Genomic DNA, 16,417 nt, shown 5'->3' with positions numbered 1-16,417 from the left:
ATAGTCCCTGTGGGTGCTGGAGACACTTGCTGGCTGTGCATTGTAGCCCATCATTGCTGTGCCGCAAGAACAGCAAACATTGGCCCAGTGTCACCCCCTTGTGTCAGCACTGGTTTCACTGGGTGATGGACTCAGAAGCTCTGACACTGCACCCTACATGTTCAGATACCACGACTGTAGTTGCTTATGGTTCACAAGTGTCATGTCTGCCTTTAAGACTTACTCCATTTCATCAGTTTGGTACCACCTAAGCCAAGTGCCTGCATCATAAACTGCAAGAAAATCAGAAATCTGAGATTTGTGGTAGAGAAATGCAAACAGAAGGGAACTGGGATGGGTATTGAGTGTGTCAAACCTGTGGTACCAGTCACAGTCTGTTCCTTTAAATACCCAACATCCCTTTACACCTTCCTTCTCAAAATTGAATGTCCAAACAAAGCAAAACATATTCCTAACAAGGCAATTCTACACTGTGATTGAAAACACCAGCATATCCTCCCACAAGGAGATATCCATGGGTTTATTAATCCCTGTACCCATTTCTGAGTGATATGCATTCCTCCTCTGGTTCAGACACCACCTTGCCTTGATATCCTATATGCCATATAGGAGTCATACGTGGCTCATGACTGTACACATCCAATACAGAAGTAGGAGAAAGAATGGCAGGAATCGTAAAACTCTTACAGTTCCTTCCCCTGAGCTCCGGAGCCCAGCTGGAAGAAGTCAGTCACTTGTCAGTATTCCTTGTGCATCAGGCCACAGTGGGGGAGCTGCCTCCAGGCCACCCACCCTATGTCTACAGGCAATTCTTACGATGACCTGGTGAGACACTAAGTAACCACTTCAACATGTCTCCCATTCTTAATGCTAAAATCCTCATTGCTTTCGAGGATGCCAGATCATCAATCCCAGATTCACACCTTCTGAAACTGCATTCCTGGTACAAACTACTAAATTAACCCCTAGGTTTAAATACTGGCTTATCTACCTTCCAAGCTCTTTCTTCTGGCAAGTTTTTTACCAATTAAATGGACTAGTATAATTAGTTCTTTTGAGAACAAAAAACATGTGAAAATGTCTAAGGTACATACTATATGTGAAATGAAATTTATCTGATGGATTATCAATAAAATAATTGTTTTTGATATAGAAGCACATAGAACAGGGAGGACAACAGGCAAGAGAATGGAGTGGGGTGCAAGGAACCCAGAGTACTTTAAAAGAGGGTGATGCTGAGGGAGTTGATAGGAGAGATCTGTGGCACAGCACAGCTGCTCAAGGCATCCAGGAAAAAACCAAGTCAAGCCTCACACATCCTGGTGAGGAAGCCCATTTCACAGCAACGACACAGTAACCACACTCTGGAGGCACCGTGCACAGAGGAAACAAGTGAACCCCCCAGAATCAGAATGATAGGAATGCAAACTTCAGCTCTCCTGTTCATTAGCCTGTGACCAAAAATGAACTCAAAAACAGTTTCCTCATTAGTAAAGTATATACCTTAGTAAATTATGGATGTTTGGCAAAGCTACATGATCATTATGAGAAACAATGTGCATAATGCCTGTCTGTGGTGTATGCTCAAGAAACAGCACATGTGATTTATAGGAATCATGTTAAATGCTTTGCAAGCATTATCCTATAAGACGCAGGAAAATTCTATGGAATAATCATCATCATGCTCATTTCACAGAAGAAGAAACTGAAGCTTAAAACAGCTAAGTAACTTGCCTAAGATCTCAGCATGCAAGTGATGGAATCCAGATTCATACACAGGATCTTGATCTAGAGCTTGTACATTATATTTGACCTCATTGTCCAGATGAGGAACACAAATAAAAACTTATATGTATATAGCATAATATAATTAAATAGTTACAAATGGATAAAACCATACTCATATCAATTAACGCTTAAGCTCTAGATTTCCAACCTATTTTAATGCACCTGTGTTAATTTTGTTCAAACAGTCACAATTAAAAACTTGGGACTTAATGTGTTAATGATTAAGCTCCATATCCTGTACTTAAGGGAAGTTACAGGATCTGCAATAGATTATCTTGATCTTACTCTCAGAACCTGAAATATCAAAAATGATTTACTTACATCAATATTCCGTGAACAGTAAAGATAGAAGTAAACAAAGCATTTTCAGAAACTTTTTGTAAATACTCTATATAAATATCTCCTGGTCCAAAGTAGGACCTCCTTTACCTCAAGGACAAAAGCAACTAATCTAAGATGCTTAGTTACTTAAAAAGAGTAAGGAATACATAAGAAAAATAAGATAATTACAAGACATAAGATGACTACAGAAGAGCCCCTGAGGGGTTAGAGAACCTCAAAGCAAAGTAAAATTCAGCACAAGGATTTTCTAAACCAAGAGATTTAGCTAATAAAGACGATGGTCTCTAAAGTTCATCACTATTTAAGAATCAGATTGAGGAGCAGACTCAGGGGCAGTTTGGAGGTTCAGACAACTCGAGCGAACTAGACATGGAATCTCTTCCTAAGAAATCAAACCATTCCAAGGCTGTGGTACTCAGCACAGGGGCCAGGTAAGGCTTTCATGGCTGCTTTTTCTGCCTCAAAGGAACAATAAGCCTGAGGTTTATAACAAACATCCCTGGATGACATCTCAGTAAATCTGGCTCCCGATTGCTACTCTCTGACCCATTAGGAAGGTATTATTGAGCGAGTGGCTCTACCTCTTTGCCTTGCTGGCTTTGGTTGGTTCCAGGCAGAAGAAAGTGTGCCATTATCCAGGCCAGGGCAACTGGCCTGTGGTGACGTGTAAAGGCTGAGGCTGCTAAGGAGTGACGTTGAAGCTGGCCCTTTAAGTCATGCAGGGATAAAGCTCTAGCCAACTGCGGAAATCATGAGGAAGATGACCTTCTCCTAGCTTATGCCTGGAACTAATTTGAAGACTGTAAGACTATAAATCAATTTTAAGTAGGTTATGAATAGTCAGATTGGGGGAAAAATCAAATGTTCTCATATGAAAGTTTACTCTATTTTAGATCAAAGAGCACACGCTAAGAACAGGGAGGAGGGGAAAATGGCTCATGTGCCCAAGATATTTTTGGGGGGAAAAGAGATGCCTGTATTTATCTCCCTTATCTCTCCTCCTCTATGCTGTTCAGGAATTTCCTGACTCTGAACTTGATCCCAGGTTCCCGGTGCTGAGAAACGAGCACTCAAGTTGGACTCAGCAGGTGGGTTCTAGTTCAAGTTCTGCCACACAGTAACCGGTGTGGGGGACCTGGTGACGGGCCACGCAGCCCTTCAAGGAAGGCCTTGCTGTCCTGCTGTGGGGCACACTGTCAGATGGCCACTGCCATCACTGCAGACGGCCACCGCGTGCTGCACTCCTGCTCAAAACCGACCGCTGGCTCCATCTTACACTGAGTGGAAACAAAATTCCTTTTCATGGCCTGAAAGTCCTTGCAGGGTATGTCATCCAGCTGCCCCTCCAACCTCATTCTAATCGCTGTTCCCAAGCCTTTTATTCACCCCAGCACCACTGGTGTTCCCATCTGCTCACAGGATCTTTGCACACGAGGTTCCTTCCTGAACAGTCTGGCTGCTCCCCCTCACTCCTTTACCATCACCCATCTTTTAGCCCTTAGTTCAAGCTTCACTTCCTTGAGGAATTCTTTTAACTTCCCTGACCAGGTCAAATCCTTTTCTTACAAGTACTCTCTGTGCCTTGTATCTTTTTATTGCAGCAACTGTCATGGTGACAATTTCAAGTTCAAATTTGACAATTTCAATTCAAAAGTGTATTATTTTATAAACGTATGCCTCATTTGATTTGCTATATTCCCTGGGAACAAAGGAGGAGTTCAGTTTTACTCATTGTTTTATTCCCCAGCACCTATCACACAGTTGGTTACTTGGTAAGTCTTGAATTAAGGAATTAATTCAGTAGTAGTTTCTAGACTTTGGGAGAAAGTTTTGGTGGTATCAGTGTCACATCAATATCTTCGCCTTCTTTTCCTCGTTGGTGGATTAAATGTTCTTGTCCTACAAAATTCATATTACATAGTAACACACAAAATGATGACAATAGGAGGTGGACCCTTTGGGAAGAGATTAGATCATGAGGATGAATCCCTCAAGAATAAGATTAGGGCCTGATAAGAGAGATAAGAACTTGTTCTCCTCTTTCATCCTGTGAGGACACAGTAGGGAAACAGTCACCTGCAGCCAGGAGGCAGGACCTCACCAGAACTCAATCACACTAGCACCTTGATCTTGGACTTCCCAGCCTCCAGAACTGCAAGAAGGAAGTGTTTAGGCGACCCAGTCATCATAGTATTTGTTATAGCAGCTCAAGCTAACTAAGACACCCTCTGAGCACACGAAAGAATAAACTTTGTACTCCTCTAGCAGTTTGGTAATGGCATGTGATTAGTTCTGGACAATATACTATAGTGCTCTAATTTTCAGTCTTTTGATTTCTGTGGTGACTCAGCAATCACATGTTGAAATGGACTTTTGATCACATCCTGTGTCACTGGGGATAGCAGAGAGTGGAGTCTCCCAGTCAACCTGCATGCAAATGTAGCATAAGTGAAAAAAATTGTCCATTACTGTTTGAGCCCCTGAGGTTTTAGGGTTGTTTGTAACAGCAGCATAACCTAGCCTATCCTGCATAAGACAGAAATTGGTACTAGCAACATGGTCAACCATATCATCCAGTAGCAATATATTTGATAAAATTATCTGATAATTTGAAAAACCAGTAACAAATGGAGAGAATTTGCTGTCTGGTAGAAATGAATAGGAATCAGAAGAGTAGTTGTGTATGCCATCGGTTTCTTTTGGAAATGGGGATTTATTTCCCAGGACTTTCATAACAAATTACCACACTGAGGGGCTTATACAAAAGAATGTATTGTCTCCTGTTACTAAAGGTTAGAAATCCAGGATCAAGATGTCTGAAATTTTGGGTTCCTTGGGAGGGGGCTCTGAGGAAGAATCTGTTCCATGCCTCTCTACTGCCTCCTGGTGGTTACTGGCAATCTTTGGCATTCCTTGGCTTGTAGATAAGTCACCTCTATCTCTGCCTTCATCCTTACATGACATTTTCCCTGTCTGTGTGCATGCCTATCTTTGTCCAAATTTACTGTTTTTAAAAGGACACAGGACATTAAAGCCTATCATAATGACTTCCTTTTAATTCGATCACTTCTGTAAAGATCCATTTCCAAATAAGATTATATTCTGAAGTAGTATAGTAGGTGGTTAAGACTTCAATGAGTCTTTTGGGGGAGGATGAAATAGATCCATTGCACTGAGTATTGCAGAAAAGAGATGAAATTAGGAATAATGCACACTGCAAACAAAAATTTAAGAGAATAGAGAATTCCAAACCTGTAAGTTTGGAAGAGGTAGCCTCTTTGGATGTCTAAACAGGAAAGCATAAAACTAGAGTAGCAAATGCCAATTGAAACTCTATAATGCAGCAAGAATTAAATAAAGAGGGGCTGGAGCTGGAGCTCAGTGGTAGAGCACTTGCCTCGCATGTGCTTATCCTCAGCACCACATAAAAATAAAGATATTAAAATAAATAGATTATCTATCTCACACATGGTTAATCTTTGAAGCACCCAGATATTTGTGTCATTTAGAAAACTATGGATACTCAACAAATAGACAAAATGAGTGGTTCTGCCACAGAAGCCTGATAAGCCCAGAATATCCACAATTAAGCTAAATAAGAGAGGAATGGGGGTACGGTAGCAACATGTTGCAAATCTAACACGAATGTCTAGAAAAGGATTGTGGAGATGGTTACTGGCACTTCAATTCAGTGACTGAATTGAAGTAAATGAGAAGTTGGCTAAGGTATTGAGATAACTGGATTACCCAAGAAAACCAAAGCCTGTGGGGATCTACAGGAAAGATGTGAGCTGACGAACTGGACAGAATAGGCTGTTTATGTGGATCATAAAGAACATTGGTAAAAGAGGAGTCCCCCAGTGGGTGAAGCCACGGTCTTATGGAGATCAACAGAGAGGGAGCTCCACCCAGAGAGTCTAATTAGTAAGCTCTAATTCAGAAGGGCAGGCAGTCACCATCGCCCCAGCTCTTGCTGGAGGCTGTGGTACATCCTCGAGAGATCCTGGGTGTTCAACTTGATGCCATAACTAAATGGGACTTTTGGGTTGTGACCCCCAGGAAGGAGTGAGTATATTCTACATGTAGATAGGAAAGCAGACCAAATATTTGATAAACATATGGACAGAATCTGGTAGTTACTAGTGTTGCACATGGGTAGCCAGTTGTCCATTTATTCTGGGCAATTGGAAAACTGAATTTCCTGCCTCCCTTTTGTGGGGTGGGGCATGATACTAGTGAGCATAAATGATGTGGGTCATTCCCGTGCTGAAATATTGAATAGCTGATATGAAACACTCTTGAGAGCTTTCCCTATATCCTCTACTTTGCTGATCATGGAAGCCCATGTCAAACTGAGAGGTACTCCTAAGACTGAGTTCCTGAAAAACTGAACCCATGAACCAGCTCAGAATAAACATGTAACTTAAGCCAAAAAAAATAAGCAAACATACATTTGCTTTAAGAGATTTTACTGAACATATGATCCAGGAATTATGTTCCTTGGTATTTGCCCAAAAGCGTTGAAAACATACATACACCTGCACAAAAATTTGCATGCAAATGTTTATAGTGACTTTAATCATAAATGTTAAACCTTTGAAGTCCCTAAGATGTTCTTCATTATATGAATGAATAGTTAAATGTATTGTTAAGCCATGGGAAAAAAAATTTAAATGCATATTACTAAGTAAAATTTTAAAATCTAAAAAGACTACTACATGCTATATGCTTCCAACCCTGTAATATTCTGGAAAAAGCTAGGGACACATTAAAAATACTGGTCATTTCCAAGAAATGGGGGTCGAAAGGGAAGAACAGATGGAGCACACAGGATTTTTAGAACAGTGAAACTATTGTGTATGATAATATAATGATAGCTCTAAGGAATTATACATTTGACAAAACCCATAGAATATACGAGTGAACTTCCAATGTAAACTATTATTAATAGGTAATAATATATCAATATTTGTTCTTCAAAAAAGAGGTATGGGGATTTTTTTTTACTGAAGTATAGCTAATACAGTATTTATAAATAATTCAATTGATAAAATAATCTCACAACAAAGAAAAAACACAATATGATATATCTTCAATTTTAAGAAATATTCCCCAAGGGCCTCATGTGTTAAAGGCTTTGCCCAACCCTGTCCCCTATTGAGAAGTGATGGAAACTAAGAATTGGGCTTAGTTAGAGGAAATTAGGTCAGTGGGGCATGACCTTAAAGGAGGTGGATAGATCCAGCCCCTCCCCTTGTATCTCTTTCACTTCCTGGCTGCCATGATGTGGACAGCTTCCTCTGCCAGTTGATCCCTCCATGATGTGCTGCTTCACCACAAGCCCAAAAGCAATGGGGCCAACTGATTATGGACTGAACTCTCCACAATTTTGATTCAAAAATAAATCTTTACTACTTCCAACCTGATTGTATCAAGTATTTTTTCAGTAACAGAAAGCAAACTAACACAGTATGTGGATGTAACACAGGCAAATTTCATATATCCAGCATCAAATTTTTACTTCAGAATCAGCAGTGCATGAAAAAGAAAAAAATAGTAATGTGTAAATGAAATAAGGTAAAAGCAGTCTTACAAAAGTGAAAAGCTTCTGAAAAATATGTAATATAGCCCACATTTAAAAAACAGTAGTTCTACATTTCTGAAACTTGATATCCTTTGACCAACATCAGTTTCAATTATGTGAAATGAGAATGTCTAGGGATCTAATGTACTGCATGGTCGCTCTGGCTAATATCATTGTATATTTGAAATTTAGTAACTGAGTACATCTTAAGGGTTCTCATCACACATACAAAAACAAGAGGCGAGGGAAATAATGATTGGCTCGTGGTAAACATTTTACAATTTACATGTCTACCAAAATATCACATTCAACACCTTGAATATATGCAATTTTTATTTTTTGTCAATTATACATGAATAAACCTGGAAAAGAAAAAGAATTTGAACTAAACCTAATCTTAAATATATCACAAAACTATGGGACTCCATTAACCCCAATAAATCATAATTTGTTTTTATGTAAAGTATAATGACTCTTGGTCAGCATTTTGCAAGGAAGATAGACCAATTATGTACAAATAATCTGAAGTGCTTGTTAAATATACAGGTGACCAGGTTCCATCCCGGACTTCTGACTCAGAATCTGTGAAGATTAGAACGTAGGAAGTTAAAGTTTAGCATTTTGTGTAATATTGAAAGACACTGATCTAGGGGATAATTAAAAACTTTAAGATTCCAAATCATACACCTTTCATTTAAGATGCTAGTTTCTTAGGATGTTTAGTGAACACATAAGCATACATTACATTAATATAACACAAATCTGTTCTCAGAATCATCTCTGATCCCTTTTTAGGGTTCCTTGATCCTTCTAACCCTTAAACTGTAGTGAATTACATGATCGTTCTTTAATAAACAAGCTCAGAGTGGAGCTTAGTAACAGAATGAAAATCAAGCAAAAAGAAATCATAAATGAATTCCCATTTTTCCTAACACAAAATTGAACTGAGTCTGAATTGTCCTCTTGCTACTCACATTTCCCATAGGTAAAATGAATGGTATAACTTGAGTTAATGAGGTTTTGCAGTTAAGAAACCAGTGGAAAACATAACAAATTATAAGATCTTTAAGTAGTTCTTTGGGGAGAACCCAACATCATGGAGGAGGTGAAGAGAAACAGAATAATATAATGCAAGTGGTACTATTCATCTGTTTGTTCCAAAGAATGTTATTCTTGGCATTCCTCCTGGTAATGATTTTATCTCATAATTGCACATCTCTGGATTTTTAAGTGAATCAATCAATCAAAGGCGATTAGGTACAGGCATGTCTGTATCTGGAAAGTCCATGAACAATCTCTGCCATTCTTATAAATCAAAGATCAGTGAGCTAAATTAAAAGTCCTGGGATCTGAGGATAGGGAAGCTCAACTAACATTTTCTACAAAACCAACCAGAGGGCTGGGGTTGTGGCTCAGTGATAAAGATCTTGTCTAGTACGTGTAAGGGTTCAGTTCTCAGCACTGCATATAAATAAGTAAATAAAGGTCCCTCAACAGCTAATAAGAACATTAAAAAAAAAAAAAAACAGAGGTAGGAGTAGGCCGATTTTTAAATGAGATGAACCGACCTTTCTGTATGATATTTAAATTTACACAAAACACCATTAATAGTTCTCTAATAACTACATATCTATTAGTTTCTCTCCCCAGATTATTCATTGTAAGTTTGTTTTTTTGTTTTTTGTCGGCAGGGAGGGACAGAGACCATACTTAAATTAGATTATAGACGTGAAAAAAAATTGGTAACTGCAAAAACATGACAAATATAAGGTATTACCAATGTCATTTGTACTTTATTCTAAAACAGCATGGAAAATAGAACTGGTTGAACTACATTCAATGAACACAATACATTCCTCTCAAAAAACTATTGTTACCATCTACGGGTGCTGAGTTTGTTGTCTCCATGCAGTAAAGATTTGAAGAACAGGACACACAGACAGCAAGTAAGAAGTAGGATGATTGCAAAAGGGAGAGATACAGAGATAGACTTCTCTGAGGAAAAGGGGTCCCAGAGCTGGGTATCTGTGGGGGAGTTTTGGCTTCTTTTTGGGGTCTCCAGAATTTCCTCCTTTCCTATCTCCTCCCTGTCCATGCGCTCTTCACTATTATTGATTGGTCCCTCTGTCCTTGTGTCTGTTTTAGTTTTTCTTTTGGGTCTCCTGCTTCGGAGCAGGAGTACAGAAGAGTCTGCTTGTGTGCAGGAGCACCTTCGTGAGGCAGGAAGTTGACCTCATGAGAAGATCTTCTCCCTGCTCCTTTGCTCTGGCCCTGCCCCCACCTCCTCACTCGCCATCTTGCCCTGTCTGCCTGAACCTTCTACATCTCTCTATCAGAATATTAAAATTTCATCCTAATTAAATCCAATGGACAAACTCAATCTTAGTTTCACCTTTGGAGATTTATACTTATGATCACCAAGGAAAAAACATCAAAGGATACAGAAATGCAATTGTTTCCATTTCCAAGGAGGGAAATTAAGGTATTATGTGACAATAAATGAGTCAACAGATTTCTAAATCAATGATTTAATGTTATTGACATTTCCCCCGCCCCCAGGGGAAAGTAGACTATTCCAAAATTTTCAATATATTAGTGTATATTTTATCTAAAATTATATCACCATGATGATCTCAGCATCTGAATACATGCTGAGTGAATAAATACTTTGACTGATGAATAGCCATAGATTCAATAACATGCTCCTACCAGGATTGCTCTTATATCAAAGGCTTGACCCAAGATAGGAGGTTCCTATTACTATTCCCCAAAGGGTCCTTAATACCTAAAGGTCTTCCTAGGGATAAATCTGCTTATGTCAAATCATTAAATAAAACTAAAAATACATAAAAGGTCTCATACACGTAGGACTGTAGGACAACAGAGGTGTAATGAGGGAACTAGACTTAGGATCTGGAAGGTGGTAAAATAGGGTATTGGATTTGCCACAAGATTGGACATCAGAATGTTGGGAAAAACTTCGGTGAAAAACAATTAGTGATCATGTAATTTGGCAACCCAAATAAGAGATTGAATATATGGAAAAGAATCTTGCACAGATAATGCCTACCTTTCAGTATATGCTGAATAAGTATCTGGTTTTGTTTTTTATTGGTGACTTTGTAGTACATGAGAATCAGAAGTTCTGAATTTCTGCAAAAAAGTACCTTGAGTGGTCTATTTTCCTTGTCCATGGCAGCAAGACGTGTTCTGAAAGAAACGGATTTTGATGATCTATAGAGGGATCAATAATGGATATTAACAAATCAGATCCCAAGGAAAACAGTGGGAGATTCCAAAGAAAAGAATCCGCTCTTGAATGGACCCATTTGGTCTCCTCTGCAGGAAAACCCATCCAGCTGCCAATGTAGGCGGGATGTGCTGTCACAAGGAGACACACAGCCTGAGAGCTAAATGGAAAGCTGCTGTTTAAAGCAGCTCTTTACAGTTCTGCTCCTTCCTTCTTCTGGCCAAATTTGCATCACAAGGGGGAGAGGTTTACTAGGTTTTACAAAAGTGATGAAATACCAAAATTGTCTGGGACAAACTTGCGAAGTTTGACAGGCATATTTGCAAAGCCAAAATCAGGTTACAGTCAGAAGGGAATTACATATTTGAAATTGAGACTGTGATGAAGAGTTCAGGAAAATCTAGGTTGGTAAATTAACTTCCTTGTTTTAGAATTGATAAGACTGGGTTTGGGACTGTCCCCCCATACCTTAGCTGGCGTGGGATAAGACTTACATCTCCCAAGGCTCAAGGTGAACATCTGTTCTGCTACATTGCCCCTCCTGGAACAAGAGGTGGTGAACACTCTTGGACAGGAATACTGAAAGTCAAGACTAGTTCTAGTGAAGCTTCTTCTCTTGCCTTTCCCATCTCAAAACCAATCACCTTTTCTACATGTCCATCCAAGAAAAGAAAAAGAGCATCTACTTCTATTTCAAACCCAGTTCTATATATTCTTTTACTTACCCCTCTTTACTGCCCCCAGGAAAATCCTTCTATGTTGTATAGATGGGAATATGTAATGTTGTACATTCATATTGTATACATGATTATATCATACATCCATGTATAATATAGTAACTTAAATTCTATGTATTTTAACAAAGCAAATATTTGTTTCAAAATCAGTGGTTGCCATTGGCTAGGGAGCAGAGAAAAATGAATAGATCTAGCACAGAGAATTTTCAGGCCAGTGACAATACTGTTTAATACTATAAAGGTGTAGCTGTGACATCATACATTTGCCCAAACCCACAGTTCAAAGCAAGAGCGAACCCAACATCAACTGTGGAGTTTGGCAATAATGATGTGTCGGTATGGGTTTGTCAATTATAACAAACATACCCGTCTGGTGGGGACATGGACAAAGGGAGATGTGTGAGGGCAGGAGGTATATGATTCTTTGTACTTTTCTTTCATTTTCTTTTTACCTTAGAGTGCTCTAAAAATAGTCTTCAAAAGCATTAACTGACATCAAGACTACTAATATCATGAGTTACTAAGCACAGGTTACTCTGAACTAGAAGCTTCACTACATGAAGCCATACCTAAGATATCAGATCTTCAAGCCCATAATTTAATCATTTTTATTTCCTGTTTTGGGGGTTCTTCATGCCCATGAAAAGTGGAAATGTAGAGAGAAACCAATATAGTGTGAGAGGAACAACAGAAGATGTGCAAGGAACATAAATGACTGACTAGCAAGAAAACAAATAACCCAATTTAAAAACGAGGCAAGGTAAATAGATATTTCTCAAAAGACAACTATAAATGGCTAACATGTATAAGACAAGATGTTCAACATCACTAATCATCAGGGAAATACCAATTAAAACCACAATGACAAATCACCTCAAACCAATTAGAATGGTTTTATCAAAAAGACAAATGATAACAAATGTTGGCGAGGATGTGGAGAAAAGGGGACTTTGCATACTGTTAGGGGGCATGTAAATTAGCATAGCCATGGTGGAAAATTCATACAGAGGTGCCTGAGAAACTTAAAATAATAGAACTACCATATGATCCAGTAATCCCAGTACCGTGGATATAGCCAATGGAATTGAAATGAGTAAATTTTGTTAATTGTCTTATGTTTTTCTTTCGCATTTGTCCTTCTTCTCATGTTTTATTATTGTTGTTGTGGTTGTGGTGGTACTGGCATGCTTTAGTTACATTCTAATTTTCTTTCACATATCTTCTATAGGTATTTTCTTTGTGCTAACATGGGACTTACATAAAATATTTTGTAGTTATAATAAGCATTTAAGCAGATAACTTCGAATGTGTATAAAACTCTTCCCCCATATTTTAAGTTATTGACAGCAGATTATATATCCTTCTAAATTGTGTATCTATCAGCATATTTTGTAGTTATATTATTTTTATACATTTGTCTTTTAGCATATATAGGAATTAAAAGTGATTTATGTAACCCTCGAGTGTTACAGTATTCTATATTTGTCCACATATTCACTTTCATCAGTTAGATTTATACTTTCACATTAATATCAAGAACCCTTTCATTTTACCTTGAATTATTCTCTTTAGTATTTCTAGTAAGGTACGTCTAATGGAAATGAACACCTTCCGCTTTTGTTTATCTGGGAACACTTTTATTTCTTCAACCCCGAAGGACAGTCTTGCTGGACATATTTTTGTTTGCCAGACGTTTTGTTTTGTTCCAGCACTTACCCTTCTCACTTCTATACTGCTAGGTTTCTGGGACGAGATCGCCCGATAGTCCTGTGGGGCCTCCCGTGTGCATGACAGTGTTTTCTCCTGCTATTTTAAAACTTCTACCTATAACTTTTGACAATTTGGTTATAATGTGTCTTAGTGTGCACTTTCTTTGGGTTCACACTACTTGAAGTCAATTGGGTTTCTTAAATTTGGTTATCTATTTCCTTCCTCAGATTCAGAAAATTCCAGCCATTATTCTTCAGGTATATTATTTTGACCTTTTCTCTCTCACTTGTTATTCTTAGAGTCCCATAATGCACATACAGATGCTCTTCAACTTCTAATAGAATTACATTGTGATTAATCCATTTTAGGTGGAAAGCTTATAAGTCAAAAATGCATTCGATACACCTAACCTACTTAACATCATAGCTTATCAAGACTATATACTGTAGAGTACCACTTATTTACCCTCAATTTCATGGTTACTGGGAGCTATAGCTTGCTACCATTGCCCAGCATCATAAGAGTGTCATACTGCATAGGGCTAAACTGGGAAAAGATTTAAAAATTCAAACTTGGAAGTATATTATTTTTGTACCATTATAGAGTCAAAAATCACAAGTCAAAAAATTTTAAAACAAAATTTTAAATCAAAACCCACTTGGTAGTATCCCCTAAGTCCCTTGGGCTTTCTTTACTCATTTTCATTCTTTCTTTTTATTCCTCTGACTGAATTATTTCAAATGACCATTTTTCAAATTCACTGATTCTTTCTTTCTCCCTCTGGTGTCTATCTGCAGTACTGCATCTTTTCTGGAGCTGCTACAAGTTTCCTAACTCTCTTTTGTTACCAAGGTCCCCAGGTCTTAGAGTATGCAGGATCCCCTAAAGTCTTCTACCCAGATAAAACAAAAACCAATCCCTTATGAACCCTTGAAAAGCCAGAATGTTATACGCATACTCCAGCTCATTCACTCCCCAAGGAGATGCCAAGATTTGCAGAATTTCTCCCATTTGTTCTGCACTGACTTGGCAGGAGATGGGTGGGGGAATAGATGACAAAAGGGGTGCTCTAAGCTATCGTCTTTGTTCTCCATGATCCCAATCCAATGCTCTCCCCCAGCAGTCTTTAGATCCAGGCAGGACTGAACCCATTCCCTCAGGCAGCTTCTAAAAAACTGAACATTGGATATATAGTCCAGCCTTCTGTGTCTTTCCCAAGGAAGAAGCTGGAAGAGCTGGAAATTTTCTCCCAATTGTGCCATACTGAGCCAGGGAGAGGTACTATGGCAAGGGAGTACCAAGGATTTTCCTCCCAGCACTAATATGGCTGATTTTATTCTCACTTGGGATTTAAAAAATACAGCCTTGTAACTGGTTACTAGATAGTTCACAAAAATCTATGTGTTATTGCTTAGGCAGTGTCTCCATTGGGAGAAGATGGATCTGGAGCTTCCTATTCTGCAATCTTGAGAAGTGACTGCTATAGTACATTTTCTCAATGTAGATATTGATATGACACTCTGCTGCCATCAAACCACAACTCTCTACTTCAAATGATGGTCCACAATTTAGACAATGGCATTATCCTCCAAAACTTCAACAGTGCATAAATTTAGCGATCAAGGACAGGGGAATAAATTAAGGATAAAGGGAAAAGGAGACAATCATAATTAAAAAAAAGTAAATGGATTATTGCAAAATATACTACCACAGAATTTTGTGACTGTGGTAAATTCACAAAATATCCCATGTCCTATATGCATTTATTCATCAGAATTAAATGTAACTCCCCTTTCAAAGTGCCCTCTGAAACTTTATGTACAATTTTAAATATCCATTTTATACTTCAAAAAGTTAAAAATGATAAATGTATGGTAAAATAAAAATCTTCATTTGGAACGTCATAATTATTTCTCTAGTAATAAAAACACTAACAATAACAACCTCAATGTTGACTAAAGAAGGGAGTTGTTCAGAACCCTATAGAAGTCAAACTAAACTATTATCAAAGGTCACTGGATTCAGGACCAGGCAGAACAGCTTCCTGGAGAGAAAGGTTTCTAAAAGAACAAGATCAATACAACAGTGGCACACACATATAAATGAAAACTATTCAACTGAATTGCAAATTCGAAAATGCATCCATTATCTTTGGTCCAATTTCTACTATATGCACCGTTCTGGCAGCTTCTGAGACTGGAGAGTACATGTCTCAAGCTCTCTCTGCAGGAAGCTCATCAATGTAAACCTTCAAGCGGTTGCACATACTCCTTTCCTCCTTTGTTTCTCCATCTATTATAAACACAGTTTGGCCCCTTTCAAACATCTTAAACAATGTCCAGCAGTAAATGAATGCTTGTGGTCAAATAGAACCATTGTGCTTAGAGAACAATTTATGCTTCTACCTTCCAGCTGTTCCTAAAATGAGAAGCCACAGTAGCACTTTGTCAGAAAAAAAATATATACATACCAAACCAATGAAGAGCATTTTCCCCATCCGTGATTCTTTAGTTCTTTCTGCTCAAATAAAAATATGGATATTTCACAACATCAGTAGAAGGTAAAAGTTTCTACATATGAAACCCCCACAAATGTTAACGAAGGTAAGAAATGCCAACTTGATTTTGGAAGAGACCATGGGTGAAAGTTCTAAGGGCAAAGCATTTCAGACAGAAAACTACCTGGACATATGTCTAGAGGCAGGGTAAGTGTGATGTGCTTTAGGAGAGGGAAGCAAGGGACGTGGCTGAAAGGGATCACATGTTAGGGAAGAATGGCAACTGAGGTTATGGGGGAAGGAGGATTCAGTTCTGGCAGACCACAAAGACCTGGAACAGAGTCCAAATTGAATCCTAAGTGGCATGCAGAGTCACTGGAGAATTTTAAGCAGGAAAACTGTGTGATCTGGAAGACATGTCAAAATGATTGCCCCAGGTGTTATGCAAAGAATGGCTTCTGGGGCTTGGGGTTGGAGGCAAAAACTAGAATACTATCACAGGCATCCAG

The sequence above is a fragment of the Sciurus carolinensis genome, chromosome 5 (assembly GCF_902686445.1).
Source record: "Sciurus carolinensis chromosome 5, mSciCar1.2, whole genome shotgun sequence".
NCBI lineage: Eukaryota > Metazoa > Chordata > Mammalia > Rodentia > Sciuridae > Sciurus > Sciurus carolinensis.
Note: the sequence above shows the minus strand (reverse complement) of the source record.